This window comes from Accipiter gentilis, chromosome Z (genome assembly GCF_929443795.1).
Source record: "Accipiter gentilis chromosome Z, bAccGen1.1, whole genome shotgun sequence".
Lineage (NCBI taxonomy): Eukaryota > Metazoa > Chordata > Aves > Accipitriformes > Accipitridae > Astur > Astur gentilis.
The window spans coordinates 41146801-41164271 of record NC_064919.1 but is presented as its reverse complement, the minus strand read 5'-3'; positions in this window follow the sequence as shown (position 1 = coordinate 41164271).

Below are 17471 nucleotides of genomic sequence, written 5' to 3'. Positions count from 1 at the left end.
TCTCTCCATCAGCCCATCCAGCCCTTGTTTCTTTTACCACACTTTGTTTTATTGGCTTTCCAATAAGTTGTTTCTTTCCACCACAAAAATATATGTACATATTTACTGAAAATGTTTACTGGGACCTGGATTTTTTTTTTTTATTTTATTTTTTTAAAGTATGGAAAAATAGAATTTTTTCTTCTACAAATGCAGAGGGTCAGTGGGTTGGTATGAAAATATATTACCTTATACAAAGCAGGTGTGGTGGAATTATTAAGGAAATAGCACATGTTAAACTTCATGATAACGTTCCTTCATAGGACTGAAATAGAAAATGATATGCTAATTTTCTTTCCAAGTTATTTCATTATGTTCCATGCAGAAAAGAGAATTTCTTTTTTCAAACCTGCACAGAGGATCTTGATTCCTATATTATATTCATTTTGCTTCAGTGGCACAGAGGATCTTAATGCCTATATTATACTCATTTTGCTTCAATGAAAATCTTGATTAAGCTTTATGAGAAAATTGAAATTCAATACACATTTCCTTCCAACCATGCCCACCCATTGATAGAAACTATATTTAAAAGTTAAAGGTTCATCATCTGACCCAAATCTTCATCCTCTGTAAGAAAGACATCATATTGAAAACCACACAGTTATGCTGACTCATTTTCTAGGACTCACTTCCTTATTAGTACCAGAGTATTTCTTAGCTAGAACTCAGTACATTGGACAAAATATTACAGTCCTATGTATTTGTGCGTAACACTTCTTTGCACACAAATCTGTGGGTCAGTTATGAAGAGTGTGCCAAGTACCTAAAATCTCAAAAGTTGTTTAACCCTGCAAGATCTTAGTGATCCTAAGTTTTAGGTAATGAAATCCTCGAAGTGTGTGAATATGTGCTAATGGGCATGACAAGCAGATCTCCTGCACGAAGAACAGGAGCCTTCCTCAGGTCAACAGGGCAGTGAGATTCACTGCCTGCCTTCATATGGGCCTTACAGCCTGACTATTCCCACACCCAAGGGAACAGCAGTCCCAGAAGTAAGGTTCATGGCTGTGACTGTCAAACAAAGCTTTAAGCTTACACTTTTACTCAACACTAATTTTGTGGGCAACCCAAAAAGTTTCATTTTGAGCAGTGAGCTGGAAAAGCTCCCTCCAGGACAAGAAAGACCTCCCCAGCCCCTCTAACGAGCCCCAGTCTTTTCCCCAGCCACAGCAACACCGCTGTGTGACAGTGTTTCCAAAAGGCTAGCATCACTTTGAACCTAGCCTCTCCATGACCTTGGCCTTTCTCTTTTTATTTGACTAAATAATTTTGTCTTTGTTTACCTTGTGAAACTGCAAATGTGTTGGATGCAAAACAGAGAAGCCAGGGGAGGAGGAGGGAGGGCTCCTGGAACATGTACCACCAGCCCGTGGGAATTGCTGCCATAAGAGATGATAGGGATTGTGACTAAGGGCATTGAAAAAGGATTTGGCATTCACATGTACATTGAGAACATAAATAAATACTTCAGATAGGATAAAAATGTAAATCCTCATACCTCAGAGCATAAGCCAGTCCTTGCCACTTCTGTCAAAGGAAACTGCCTATGCAAGAAAATCCGCCAACAGCCAGGTCGGCAGTTTGCTGTGCCTTCCTCCAGAGGATCTGTCACTGTCAGGCTCATGCCACCGTGCCAGACGCAGCACTGATCTGATCCAGAGAGGCAATTTCTTCGTTTTGATGTTCCCTCTATTTAGACATAATAAGGTCTCTGATCCTGTTTGGTAAAATCACTCTCTTGTTAAATTTAAGTAAGTGTTCATTAAACTGTATTACAGTATTACTCTAATGTTCCCTAAATCTGCTTGTACCCAAATTTATATTTAGGCCCCTAGAGATGCTTGGCTGATTACACATTCTGTTGAGACACAACCTTTGTCCCCTTTTTTCTGCACGACAGTGTTTTAGCATTGCTGACAAGCCAAAAGCTCTAGCTCTTCAGTCCTTCATTTGCTTGCAGAAATTGCATGACAGCACTTCCAGCTCAGAGAGGGGACTGCACCAGCTCCAGAATCCCTGGCATCGTATGACTCTGCCTCCATGAACAGCCACACAGGCACCTCACAGTCGCCTTGCCCCAGGTCCAAGAAGAGCACGGGGCTTGGTAAACCTGCAAGCATGGCATCAGATTATTACAGAAGTAATAAGGCTTCAGTAATTATAATGAACCAGATTCTCAGCTGCTGGAAATTGTTATCTGTCTAACTACACAGCTTAAAGCAGTGGAGGATTGGCTTTCACTCCTGTCTAGCCCTTCTAAGTTTACATTGTGCATAAACTGGACTATTGTGATTGTTCTTGGAGGAAGTTCAGTTCTTACTATCCAGCTACTAAAGTCTATAAACTTTTTTTTTATTTTCTCTTTGTATTGCAATAAAACATCAAATCTTCAGTTAGAGATTAGAGTTCTTTTATGCTGTGCACTGTGCATACACGCACGCACATGCACACACAGAGACACACAATGTGTGCATACACATATAGCAAAAATTCTTAACTAATTCATTTTTCAAATTGGGACCAAAAAAGCATTTGATAACCTGAACATTCATTTGTGATACACTTGCAGAAAAGTTCCCTCAGCCATTTCTGGAAAGACACATCCAGACAACCAGGTGCATACAAATATATCACTGTAGGACTCAACTATATGGAACTTAGTGACTGGGCTTGAAAGTAGCTCATGGTCACAGGAGCATTCCAGATGCCTTTAGAAGGCCTTGAACAGAATAAACAAGAAGACAGAAAAAGAAAGATCCCAATTAAGAAAACATAGGTGCGCATTCCACAATAAAGGGAACTTGACACAAAGAACCTCAATTCATCAGTTTATCTTGATCAATTAGACTGAGACAAGTTTCGCATGTTTTAGTTAATATAACCAATTATGTCCTATGTTTATGCACGTGTACAGAGTTGGTATAACTAACTATATCTTATGTTTATATGCATGTACAGTGTTGATATAACCAATCACATTTTATGCTTGTGCGCGTGGACCCTAAATGCTTGCATGTAGCAGCCAATCACACCTTCTTAGGAACTTAGAGAATTGTATAAGAATGATGAGCTAGGCTCAATAAACTGGCGACTTTGATCATCATATTGGTGTCCTGTCGTCCATCCCCGCATGGAATTTTGCGACATATCACTGCCAAATCTTACACCTTGATGTGAGTTATATTGCCCTATTTTCTACTTAGCTAGGAAAAGTAGACCTTGAAAACTACTTCATGCAGAATGCCTTTGTCACTGGAAGAGCTCTTCAAAGAAATCATTTATTCCTATATTTGCTTCTAGTGTCTGTCACATGTTCAGTACCTGTCAGTAGTCTTAACATCCATGAGCAAATATTTAAACAATTTTTTTCTTTTAAAAAGGAGTAGATGAAGGTGAAAGAGCTCTGCTTTATAATCATATAGGTTAAATATTTATTGGGTAAATATTTAAATATTTCCACCCTAAGAATAGCAATCTGGGAGCATGATATTTCAATCAGCTATTTCAAGCAACTAGAGCATTAAACTAATTTACAAATACCCTCATAAGAGATGACACTAATATTCTCATATTAGACATGTAGGCTAACAGACTGCAAATGAAAATCTTAACAAAACAGTTGTATTAACCTTTAGTGGTTATGTACTTATCTGCTATTTTTATCCGTCCTGCAAAGAATGAAACAGAAGTATCAATATATTTTTAAAATAGTGTTAAGTGGAAAGGGAGAAAAGCAAACCTTAGCTGAGTTAAACAATTGAAACAATGTAAGGAAATGATAACATATGTGTCTCAACTATAATATAGAATAAACTCTTTGTCAGTAAACAGCATTAAAGTTTCATACAGCTATGGTGCTTAGGTACTTACAGAGTAAAAGTTCTTGTTATATCTAGGCATTAAAGACTTCCAAAAACCTCAGCAAGGAAGAGTTTTCATGTGAATTGAAAGAGGTTGTCTTTAATATTTGACAGCCATATTAGTATGCAAGTAAGAGGTGGCATTTGGTTACCTAAACACTAATGTGTTAAAGTTATTTGAGATGCTTTAGTGCGATTAGCCTGGTCTTTAGATGACATTCCAGAAGGGTAAGGGTCTCTCCTGGGCCGTCTTTTATCATACAGTCCTGTGTGTCTCAGATCTTGCTGTGTTGGCAGCTGAATTCCACCCACAGGTCAGTGTTGTAAACTCCTGATGGCTAACTATTTTAATTTCTGAGACTTTTTAATATTTCTGTACTACCTTCATGTACTTACATACTTTACATATCAGTAAACAAGGACTAGTAAATAAATAAAACCAATATACAGTTAAACTCTGTCCACTGTGATCAATGAAGTTGAACATGGCTGATGTAGTTTGTCTGTATTTTATATCATGGCCAGAGTTCCCTTGTACAAAGAGATGGTAGATGGTATGAAGTACTTCAACGACCCTGGGACTAAGCTCTTCAGCTGTTTTTCCACTGGGCCTCTTCTGCCTTTAAGGACTTCAAAGAAGAACCTGTGATACATTTAAATCAAGAGGTGATGAATCTGTTCCTTAGATATCTCCTGGAAAGATTTGTGGAGGTAATAAAAATGAAGGAAACTGCAATATTATTGGATGTGGAAGCTGTTAACAGAACTAACTGTCCAGGGGGCAGAAGAACACATTCAGACTGGGGTTTTAAGCCCAGAGAAATTACTGTAGCTGCTAGGCTGTGGAAAAATCACCCACTGACAGCACTGTAATTTCTCTTTAATGGTCAGAATTTCTCTGAAAATTCAGTAAACTGTGAATTAAATATATGTCAGTTTTTCTGTTGAGGAGGCTTTACTCAACTATACAGTGTTAAATTCTGGTACAGACATAAGGCTTTCTAGGACCTAGGCACTGCAGTGTTTTGTTAAATAGACTTTAAACTATAGAATTACATAACTTTATGGTATAAATTTTCAATGGCCAAGTAAGAAGGGAAGCTGATGTTTTCAGGTTGGCCATTTCAGCTGACAAACTCTAAGGCCATTTGAGAATCAGAGGAGTTGTCACTGTGTTAACCTGCTTTGTGTTATCTGTTCCCATAAAAGAGACTGCAGCACACTATCTGCTTAGTGCCAGGCAATCTGGGTAAATGATATAGACAGTAGTCTTGTATCCTTGGTCTCCACTGGCTTCAGCTGGGTATATTCACATGTGTGAGGAAAAGAAAAGAAAAAAAAAAAAGAGGTTGAACACAGCAGGGTCTTTCTGTTTGACCTTTTATCCTATATATGTGTCCTCAGTGTGATCCCTAAAACTGCATACTATCTGGGAGGCAAGTAACATAAGGTTATTTTTCTATTTCACATCAAGGATAAAAAGGCATACAACAATAATATTGGTGAAAATTGATATAATCCATTACTGAGCAGTAACAGTGTAGGACAAGTAACTGTAATAAGTTTACAATACTCTATTTTTTAAAAGATGTCTGCAATGATCTGTCTTTTAAGGAAACTATTAAAATCTTTTTATGTTACACTCATTTCCTGCAGTAATATTGTTACCAAAGTTCAGATCTCAATTTTGAAGCACACACATGAGAATTCAAAACTTCCAAGCTACATTTATTTCCTACTGCCTGCAGAACTCATTGGCATGTCTGCTTATGCACAGTTTATACAAACTTATTTTCAGATGCATAGTGTATTTTCCAATGAAGCTGACTTGCAGCTCATTACAGAGCCTTCAGGGTGTTTTCTTCATTTACAGACTTTCTTTTTCTGCTATTATATTTGTGGGGGGAGCTTTGGGACATCATGTTAAATTGGAAAAAAAAAAAATATGCTTGGAGGCGTTAAGGTAGTTAGAGGAGGGGTAATTTAGGAATTCTAGTTAGTGACTTGTGAAAGCCTTTACTTCTGACACTACCAAAACCAAATCAGGCGTAAAGTCATTAGATTTAGGAGACCTAGATTGCAATGCAGCTGATGGCAGGGAGCATGATCCTGGTGCAGCTTTCTTTCCTAATCTTGGCCTTCATCTCTAAATTACAAGAACTGTCAGCAGTGATAGTACCTCAGGCAAGGAGGCAACAACCACATTTCTGTATTCTCTTACCAGACTGCTGTCCTGGCTCTGGTGGCAGTGCTGATGGTCAGAGCCCACCACCACTGGACCCTCTTCTCTTCTGGATCCTCCTTTTCAGTTTACTACTACCTCAGGCTCAAATCTTTTAATTATGAGCAGATCAGCAAATCAATAATTAAATGAATGAATGAAATGCCACTGAAAGGAGATTTTACTAAGGAGAGAAATCCCCTTTATCTGTGTTTTTTTAAGATTCCAGAGATGTATTTTGAATTTTCTAGGGACACACTATGTAATTCATATCCAAAAGCAGGTGTGAATAGGTAAGACCTCTGCATTTTCATTAAATTAGGCTTGAACCATAAGAGAAGAGCCATTTGCAAAACAGATCGCCAGAATTAAGACAGGTCTGGAAACAAATGTAAGCAATGTTGCTCTTACTACAGATGTATTTAGGTCTGTGCTTAAGGCTAGGGAGATCCTCAAAAGCTTTGCCTCTCCCTTATTTTCTAGGTGGTAGACAGTAATAAGGGCTTGCCATATGTTTATTTGTAATTTTAGATAACTACCAAGTAAATCACAAGATTTTTTTTATTTTTTTTTAAACTTTGTTGTGGTTTAAACCCAGCTAAGCACCATGCAGCCGCTCACTCACTCTCCCCCACCCCGCCACCCAGTGGGATGGGGAGAAAATCAGGAAAAGAAGTAAAACTCATTAGTTGAGATAAGAAAGGTTTCATAGAACAGAAAAGAAGAAACTAATAATGATAATGATAACACCAATTAAATGACAGCAGTAGTAATAAAAGGATTGGAATGTACAAATGATGCGCAGGGCAATAGCTCACCACCCGCTGACTGACACCGTCAGTCCCCCAGCGGTGATTCCCCGCCCCCACTTCCCAGTTCCTATACTAGATGGGGCATCCCATGGTATGGAATACACCATTGGACATTTTGGGTCAGGTGCCCTGGCTGTGTCCTGTGCCAACTTCATGTGCCCCTCCAGCTCTCTCGCTGGCTAGGGATGAGAAGCTGAAAAATCCTTGATTTTAGACTAAACACTACTGAGCACCAGCTGAAAACATCAGTGTTATCAACATTCTTCGGGTATTGAACTCAAAACACAGCACTGTACCAGCTACTAGGAAGACAGTTAACTCTATCCCAGCTGAAACCAGGACAAAGGTTTAAGTATAGACATGACATTTCAGTCAGTGAAACACTTTCATATCATTGTAGGTGAAGTTCTTAACAAGAAACAGTTCAGCATTTGAATATGCTAGACTGCACCACATTGCGCAAGTTGCTTGTTTAAAGAGCTGTCATTGTTACAGATATGGGTGTAGATTATTAGAACTAGACGTCATGTATAAAAGCAGGAGCAAACTGATAATCAGTAAATCTGCAGGAATGACAAAATATGGAATTAACCTAGTAGAAAAATAGATTAGGAGAAACTGTATATCCTTGTCAAGAATGTTCTTTTTTTGTATACCTGTAGGGACAAAGTTTTACATTATAAATTCAAAGTAGATTCATATTTAGCATTGCATTTGCAACTTATTGAGTGAAGTTTGTATCTAGACAGACATGAACAATGAATGCTTTTTTAAAATTGATTAGAATAGCCTAAAACGTAACCTCTCTGTAACCAGATATCTTAGCTGGGCCCAATCCTTTTTCATCTTTTATAAAGGTAATGAAAGGTTTATCAAATGTTAGACTAGTATTCTTTTAAACAACTTGAATACTTTTGTGAATGTCTAAGACCATAGTGTATATTTTTCAAGGGAAATCATACACCAGGTCTCTGCATAAAGGAAATGAAAAGATTCAAACACATTTCCATTTTTTGTAACAATTTGTAACAGCTATTGAATAATATGTCTATGATTCAAGCAAATAGTCTACTCAATCCCAGGAGACAGGGCCTTAAATTTTGGTTGTCATTTACATACAGGGCTACTGGAATCCATTTGACTCTGCATATTTTCCTGCAGTATGAAATATTACATTTTCTTCTGATAATGGCAATAGAAATAATTGCTTGGTGCTTTAAGCAAAATAATGTAATACTATATACTACAATACCATAATATATTACACTGTAATATATAACGTATATAGTATTATAACATCACACCATTTACTATATAACTACTATATAATATGTAGTAGATAATACAGTATTTTACTCTAAATACATAGTATTATGTTGCATACTGAAAACTACTGTCAAGTATCTGAGGAAGGTTAGGGAAGAAGGAATGACAAAATCCAGTAATGCTGTTTGCCCTATCTACCTTGGATTACTTTCTGCTGCTCAGAGCTATTTTGTCCTATGTATCTCAATTTATTTACAAGATAATTGAATGAACTAACCTTGGCCACTGATAGTTTCTTCTTAGTTTACCCCAGAAAACACCTCACCTCTGGGAATGGAACAGGAAGCATTTGCTGATGGGAGGGATCGGGTACCAAGGTGCATTTCATTCTTATTCCTATGAAGTTTTATTTACAGCCTCAGACTCACATTTTCTTCTTCATTTTATCTTTCTCTCTCCCTCCTTCCTGAGTGCACCATAGAGATGGTTTTGTAAAGGGGTAGCAAATAATAAACAAAAACATATTCTTTCCAGCTCACATTTGAGTCACTAAATCCTCACTGACAAGAAGAAAAAATGATTGACCTTTGGCTACTAGTTCTCACCTAATATTTCACAATATTTCCTCTTCTTCTATAGACAAATGTGCTTTACGTATTCTCAGATTCTCAGCTGCAAAATAAATAGAAGGACTTTTAAATGTATTTTCTAGGTGACTTTGAGTCCTTGTTTAAAATGAATTCTGGATTTCTTTCTTTTTTTTTTTTTTCCACCAAAGACTGAGATGAGCCTTGTAATGTTTCTGGAGTGTAGAGACAAGGAATAGGGACATTGCTGCTGGCAAGTGCCATTTGTTTACTATTAAGGTTAGCTGGGAAAGAGATTTTCAATATTAGTATCTCTCCTTAAGGTATAAAGTATCATAATGTTTTTTCTTCTGACCCATGACAGCACAGCAGGATATTTTTTATTTGTTTTTCCTACTGCCTAAGAGTTTGTAAACTATACACTGCACAACTGGAAATGAGCTAGTATCTGCTTAATTTTGACCAAAATACTTATTATTACATATTTGCAACTACCACTGTGTGTGTAATGTGAACTTTGACTCAGCATTAACATATATTATCCCCACCCCTGGCATCCTTTATTAATGATGGTTTGGTTTTTTCCCCAGTAGCTGTAGAAAGTCCAGAGGCAGGGAAGCATTACTGCCTTGCAGACACATCTTCACAGCTGCTTGCATTCTCTACTTGTTCTCTGTCACAGGTTTTATTCTGAAGTCCATTAACCTTAGTCTCTGTGTAGGATTATTTATTTGTAGCATCACACAACAAATCCATTCTTACTTGGCTAGACCAAAATCTCAGACCTTCTCTCCAAAATTCACATCAGTGATGAAGTTTGCAAGTCCTGCTTTATTTTTTAAACATTGTCTTTCAACATGATGAAGGATGAGCTTTCAAAGTCCCCCAGATTTTGCCAAGTAAAACAGGAAAAAATTACTAGAAGAGATAATTTTTAAAGACAGCCATGCTGCATGTGAGATTAAAAGACAAACCTCCACTAGGAAGCAGCTGCGTTCAAAAGCTTAGCTTTATTTTTAGATTGTTTTTTTCCTTCCTGCAGGCAGCCCTGTGACCTCTGTTCTTACTTTCAAGGTCTGCTCTGGGGCAGTGAACAACACTTCTGATAACAGGAAAAAGGTTCTGACTGCAAGCAAGTGAAGCAGTCAGCCGAATGGCTACCTTGATCATGTCCCTCTTGCCTTGTACCATGACATGCTACTTTGGCTTTTGCTCTTGTATATTTGAAACCTGGGAAACAGTACTGAGAAAAACACTTTTTTGGGTTGAGAATACTGGCAGCACATGCTGCACTGCTACCAACAGAATCTCTACAGGCTATACTGCCATAGTTTTACTATGTGTGTTTTCTAGCTCTTCCTACAATAAGCCAATATTAAATGGAAAGGGAATAATATAGTCATGCCACTACAATATTTTTATTTATATGTTTCTATGTTTATGCACTACAATAGCATTTGTTGGTGCTACTTCACAAAACAATCACTTTCTGGTTTTACATGTGTTTTTTTTCTAACCTAACCTCACAAGGTGTTTTTCACAGTTTCATTCTGTTTAAGATACAGTGAATCCTAATGGTATTAAGAAACTTGAAATTCCATTAGAACTCACACTGAGCGCTGCAGGGAAAGAATGCATTTTTCAAAATAAAGCTCCCTTTTTTGTGGGGTGTGAGGCAAGGATGGATTTTTTTTTAGTGATGGAAAGTTACAAAATTGTCATTCCTGCTCTAAGCACAAAATAATTTTAAGTGAGGAAACATAAAACATTTTGCCTTTGATGTAGTGCAAGTGAGGCAAAAGAAAAACACAGAAGGGGCAAGAAAACAAGACACCGTAGGACTCAAACTGCTTTACTTAAGATATATATATTTATAATATATATAAAAAATTGAAACGACTGTGTATTGCTGAGGTCTTGAAGAAACTTTGACAATTAAATCCTAAAGAGAGACAGTTTTATGTTTTGTGTCATTTGCAAGTTTTTCTTAAAGTTGTGAACTTTTAACCTGCTTTAGAAAGCCCTAGGAGGCTCTTAAATTTGTATTCTACTCTTCGTCTCTGATGTTAGTACTGGTGGTTCTTACGATCTCTTGTACTAACTATTCCTTAAAAATCCTCAAAATCAGTTCTTTGCCTGTCTCTGCTCTGCACTGATTCAGTTCTAATACAGGAACAAAGAGATATGCTTTCATAATTTCTGGTGGAGCACAGATTATCCTGTATGTGTACCTGCATGCCCACTAAAAACTGTTTCACTTTTGAAAGCTACAGCTCAAATGTGGGGAAGGGCGATACCCAGCTCCAATGGCCCAGTGAAGAACGGCAGCAGCCACCTGACCACCTCTTCCTCTTTTCTACCCATCATATCAGTGGCATGCTTCCACAGGAGTCCATTTTCTTCAATTAGGTTTGTACAGGCACTGAGAAAGGCCTCAGGTCCCAGAAAAGAGGTTCTTCCAGACTGCATCCTCCTTCTCAGTGCTATGGCTGTGGTAAGTGTCACTAAAACTGCTTCAGTAATTTGATTCCAAGGAATTCTTTCATCTGGTGGATGCATAGACTCCTTACAACTTCATTTTTCACATTAAAAAAATCTTAGTCTAAACCCCTTTATGTATGTACCTCTTAGAGGCCGATAAATTGTAATTTTTAGTCAAATCAATGGTGCGACTTACATTTTTGTCAAAGTATAGGAATTTTTTTTGTTCATATTCTAGACTACTTTATGCCTGCAGTTACCTCTTCATTTATACTTATGAATGAAACATTATATACAGATGTAGAAAATTAAATTAAAAGAAATGTTTAACCTTAACACAAATAGGCAGGAATAGATACACATATACACGTTTTAGAAGGAGGGAAGCAGCAATTTTTTAAGAGTCTCCTTGCTTATTGGTCAGACCATTAAAGTATAACAAGTTTAGGCATTAAAGTATATAAAGTGACTTTGTAACAAGCGTAGGCATTAGGATATATGTTTTGTTCTTTTTCTGATGCATTTCCTTTTCTGTGTGTCATTATCATTTCTTAAGTGGTTTATTTAGAAAAGAATTTCATTTTTTAAAATAGTGATGTCTATTTTATGAAATTTACAAGTTTAAATACATCAGGTAATATTTGTAGGTACTTTAAATGAGACTTTATACCACATCAAAATGTGCTTTCCCTTTTTCTGAAGTTGAAGGCACTTTGTTAACTAAATCATATTTGGGCTTGCTTCCTGTCAAGTGATTTCACTTAAGATAATAAAATGCTTACATATTTCACATAAAATTATGAAAAAAAGGGCAGAGTTTATTTAACTTTTTTTTCATTGCTAGCTTTGTGCTTATGATAACCCTCTGAATGCCATCAGTTTAACTTCTTTTATTTTTGTTGGTTTAGAACTGAATAACATTTTAGAGAACATAATAAACTGATAGAGAGATGTGAGGGCAAAATTACTAGCTTTGTCAAGAGAAAAAAAGGACAAGTACCTAAAAAGCATTTTTAATTTTATTTTAAATTTTCCTCATTTCAGGCTGTGTATTTCCTTTAAAACATGCTTAGTTTATAGGAAACAGAAATCTTACGGTCCATTTGAAGCACACTGTATAGACGGGAAGCTGTAAAGAGACAGTAACAAATGACAGTCTCACGGACTGAGTCAACTTATTGTAGTCATCTATACATGATCAGTAAGTTGAACTTTCATTTTTTTTGCCAGCATATTAAAAGGATGCCATCTAATATTGATTGAAATCATGGTTAATAGAAACTTTACCTCTTTTACCTACAAAAGCAAAAATTATGATCTTTATTAAGCTTCCATACTTATTGGAATATAACATGGAAGAATGTATTTTACTTTGTAGTGACTATCTTGCATTTTTCTTTGGTGAATAATTATTAATCTGATAGACATGCAGAATTCTTTTCCAAAGTTAAAAAGATATTTGTGTAAACTCAAGGATTGAATGTGTAGAGATGCTTTATGTAATTCTGCAAGTGCCAGATTTATACTAAGGCTTATCAATTCCATGTGAGCAAATAATTCTGAAATCAGTCTAGGAATAATTATGCATATCAAAAATAATAAATTTAAATAATTTAAAGGAGTAACCACTAAAACCACAAGACAAATAGGTGAGGCAATAAAAATGTGTTAGATCTCAAATAGAAATACTTGACAATTTATTAAATATGTGTTACTTCCATCAGCCTTGCACTACTGTAAATACCTTTTGTGTTTTCAGTGTTCTTATTGATATATTCACCACTCTGTAAGGAACGTAGCCATGTGAATCTGTTCTAGCCTTCCTTCTCTTTCCCTGAATGTGCAGATGGCCAGAATAACTTTTCAAATAAAAAGGCCAGGTGCTGACTGCTTGAGCACTGGCATCGGGAGCCTGTCTTGCTTTGCTTAGAGTGACACTGATTAAGATGTTCGTTAGCCTTCACCAGTGCTTTTCATCAGGGAGCACTTCCAAAGATCATCACCAGCAGGTCTCAGGCCATGCCCACAGGCAAGATCAGCTCCCCAGGGCAACAAACACTTGTGAACTATGTTAGGAAAAGAAAACTACTGTTTAGAATGTAGGAGAGCTAACCCAGCAGTGTTATATTTGGAAATGTAAACTTCTTATTCATAAAATAAATTATACAGAATGCTTTGGTTAACAGATCCTCTTTTATGTAACATACAAACTCACATGCACTTCAGAGATAATTATTTTAACATTTTTCTTTTTAACAATCACTTTTAGAAATATGTATCTAAAAATACATCCACAGAGCAAAACAAGTTCTGTGGCCTGCATTAAAAAATTGGGAACAACTGATATTGTGCTAACAACTAGAGTTTTGTCATTGACACCTTCTTGATGGCTTTAATCTCTCATTCACGTAGAAGGCCAAGCATAAAAATTTTATATCCCAGAATCATTATTACAGTGTATTGTGTATTTCAGGGGAACAAATCCTGAATTATAAGGGAAACACTTAGTTTATAAGTGTTATTATAAGTTCCCAAGGTACATACATGAGTTAGCCCCCACCCTCCAAATATTAAATGGCATAGGCTGATGAGAGTGGGCACTAGCTTGTAATTATTCCATATAAAGTTTTCTCATTATTACCCTCAGTTTTCATAAATCTCTTCAATGCTTCTTGGGTCTACATTGTCATCAAAGAATCCAATTCATTGAAAAGTCACTCCCAACATTCTGACAAAGTGAGAAATAGAGGCAAAAACACATGGACAGCACATAATATTTTTTTAGTATTATTTTCTACTGTTTAAAGAACTGTGGATAAGGACAGTCTTTTAGTCTTATAATTTGAAAAACTTCTGCAATATTTCCATAAGAACCAGGTACAAAATAAAAGTTAGGGGGTTTATTCTCACTTTGTATTTGAAAATATTGCATTAGAGGAGATGCAATTGGATTGTATCTCTTACCTATTGGATTAGAGGAGATGAGGCCTGTATAAGACAAATTAAATAAAAAACATTCTGTGTGGAGGCAGATTGAGCTGGTGATTAAAGAGAAGACATGGAGTAATGGGATCAATGCCAGTCCTGTCAGTTTTTTCCTGTGTTTGGTTGATTCATTTACTCTGCCTGTGTCTGCCATTTAGTAGATAGGCTGTTCTAGACAGTATCTATCTCATACTGTATGTCTGCATGTGTGTGTATTTTTTCACTACTGCAACAGGTTTGTTGTCTAAGTTGGACTCTCTTGGCACCACTAAGATAAAAATAATAATGTAGACAGTTTGAATTTTCTATCAGACTATAGGCAATAAAACAAACAATAAAAATCTGGAAAGAATGATGTATTAAATAAGGAATGCAAGACCTAGGAAAATGCACTGTTAAAATTTTTAAGCCATCAGATATGCTAATCTCCTTAGCTCTCTACGGGTATCAATTGTACTGCAAGCTCTTTACATCGTACCAGATAGTTTGTGCTTCTGTTGTGGCAGTTTTTTAAAGAAATTATATGGCTGTCTATTTAGAATAAATATTCTTTAAAAAAACCATAAACTTGAGACTTGTTGGAGTACTGAATATCTATTTAAAAATCTTTTGTTCTTTGACCTTATATTACTGACTATATCCTAAAGTTATGTAGTTATGTACTTGACAGTCTACTATTACACATTGCTCTGATTATTTTCAACAGTGTTCTCTCTTAGCTTTTAAGCCACTTTTCCTTTTATTGTAGCCTATATAATTTTATATTATGTTGAAACAATGCCATAAAAATTAATGTATGCAATGTATTGATAAACTAACTCAAGAATTTACAGCAAGACAACCACTTTTACACATTTTACTGAAAAAAAGCAATACTATGTGATATGCTTTTGGTCTGTCATTGCTGTAGCTCTATTTTAATAGCTATGGGTGAGGGAGAGCCTGTCATCTAGAATCTCCATAGAGAAAAAAGGTAGTGGCCATTTCATTAACGCTACTCCCTGCATCTCATGCAGCCACACCACTTCTAATACTGAGAAGCTCCCAATTTAAGGGAAATAAAAAGCTAGAGGTCTGATCACAGTCAAAATAAAAAGCAGAACATTGCTCTTCATTCTACCATTCAGTCTCACACAGATGTATGCCAAACCTAGTAGGAAAACAAGAGCAAAAACATCTCTGAAATCTAATGATTACTGTATCTCTTTTGATTGCTTTTGCTGAAACACTATCTTTTTATATAGCCTAGTCCGGTATTTATATAGGCTCTGATTACTCTACAATAAACTGAATTTTGCCATTTTGAGTAAAAGAAAAAAAAAGAAAAAAAAAATAATTCAGTGCTAGATAGTGCCTGGAGCAGGAATAAGGGGAAGTACCAGCAGGTACATTTTCAGACTTCTGAAGGAATTTGGCTGATTAATGACGTCTATAACGCTGATGGTGTGATTTTTCAAAACATCTAACCAATTTACATGATTGGTTTAGAGATACAAATGCCATTCAAGGGGAGGAAAAACACCATGCACCAGTATATGCTGGGGGCCATCCAGCTGGCAAACAACTCTGCAGAAAATGTCCTGGGCATCCCGGTGGACACCAACTGAAGATGAGCCAGCAATGTGCCCCTGCTGCAGGGAAGGCCAGCGGTATCCTGGCTGCATTAGGCAAAGCGTTGTCAGCAGGCTGAGGGAGGTAATCCTTCCCCCTCTCCTCAGCACTAGAGAGTCCAGGACAGGGCCATGAAGATGATTAAGGGACTGGAGATCTCTTCCATGAGGGAAGACTGAGAGAGCTGGGACTGTTCAGCCTGGAGAAGAGAAGACTCGGGGGGGATCTCATCCATGTATATAAATTCCTGAAAGGAGGGTGTAAAGAAGGCTCTTTCCAGTGCTGCCCAGTTACAGGATAAGAGGCAGTGGACACAAACTGATACATGGGACATTCTTCCTGAACATCAGGAAACACTTTTTCCCTGTGAGGGTGACTGAGCACTGGCACAGTTTGCTCAAAGAGGTTGTGGAGTCTCCATCCTTGGAGACGTTTTAAAGCCATGTGGACATGGTCCTGGGCAACCGGCTTTAGGTGGCCCTCCTTGAGCAGGGATGTGGGACCAACCTCAACCATTCTGTGATCTGTGAACTGAATGTTTAGGAATTTTGTTCAGAAAGCCAAACAGGTACCTGATCCCTGAATCAACATAAGTGCTTTTGAAAATCTCATTTATCCTGCCTGAGGGAGGATGACTGACTTCTGGGAGCACATTCTTAAGGCATTATGAGGTATTATATTCTCGTCTCACATTGCTGTCTCTGGAGGAGAGCCAGGTACTGTCTGACATTTGTCTCCAGGAGCAAGAGCCAACAGTTTTGAGTGAGCTGTGTCAGTTCTCAGCAGGAGGTAAGTAGGTGGCATGCTGTAAGGCTGTTGACCTAACCCAATGAATAAAGAGCATTACAAACAGATTTTGTAAAAAATACCATCCCAGTCTGGAAATTCCAGGGTGGTGAGAGAACTATAACTTCCCACCAAATGTACTATACTTACTGTGTCACATGCACATGTGAGGCTGTATTGCATAATTGCTCTGCCTCCATTGGTTGTCAATTACAGGGACAGAGCTGTGCTCAGCTGAGATATGTAGTTCCTAGTTGTTGTTTTCTTTTATTTTCTATAGAAATGCCTTCAAAGAGTGTACCGAAAGTCACATTACTGTTTTTTTCTCCACGAACAAACAGAGGGAGATATCATGAGCTCCTGCTCTTCCTTTGCACCTTCCCACTCAGCTCCCTGGGCAGATGAGGTCACTGTCAGCCACAGCCTGCACTGCAGCCTCCCTGCTGACAGCCTGTCAGGTTGTGTGCCTCCTTTCTGGAGCCTGAGCAGAAGTTGCCAGCCTTGACTTTCTTATTCTTTTTATTGAGCATGTAATAAGAAAAAGTCTCCAGGCTAGGCATATCCATATGTGGCTGCTCTAGGTACCCTTGCAGCATTATGTCCTGTAGAAACAGCAGTATGCATACTTCCTCCCAGCTTCCAGCTGGGATTAGAACGGCCGAGAAATGTTATGCGACCGGTGATGTTTGGTCAGCTAGAATGGATCAGGCTGTGCTTGGGAGGCCTGTGAACCAAAGATAAATGGTAGGACTTTTTTTTCCCAGGAATTCAGCCCAGGGGCACTGAAATACACACAGTTTGGTGGGATGCAGTTCAGTAA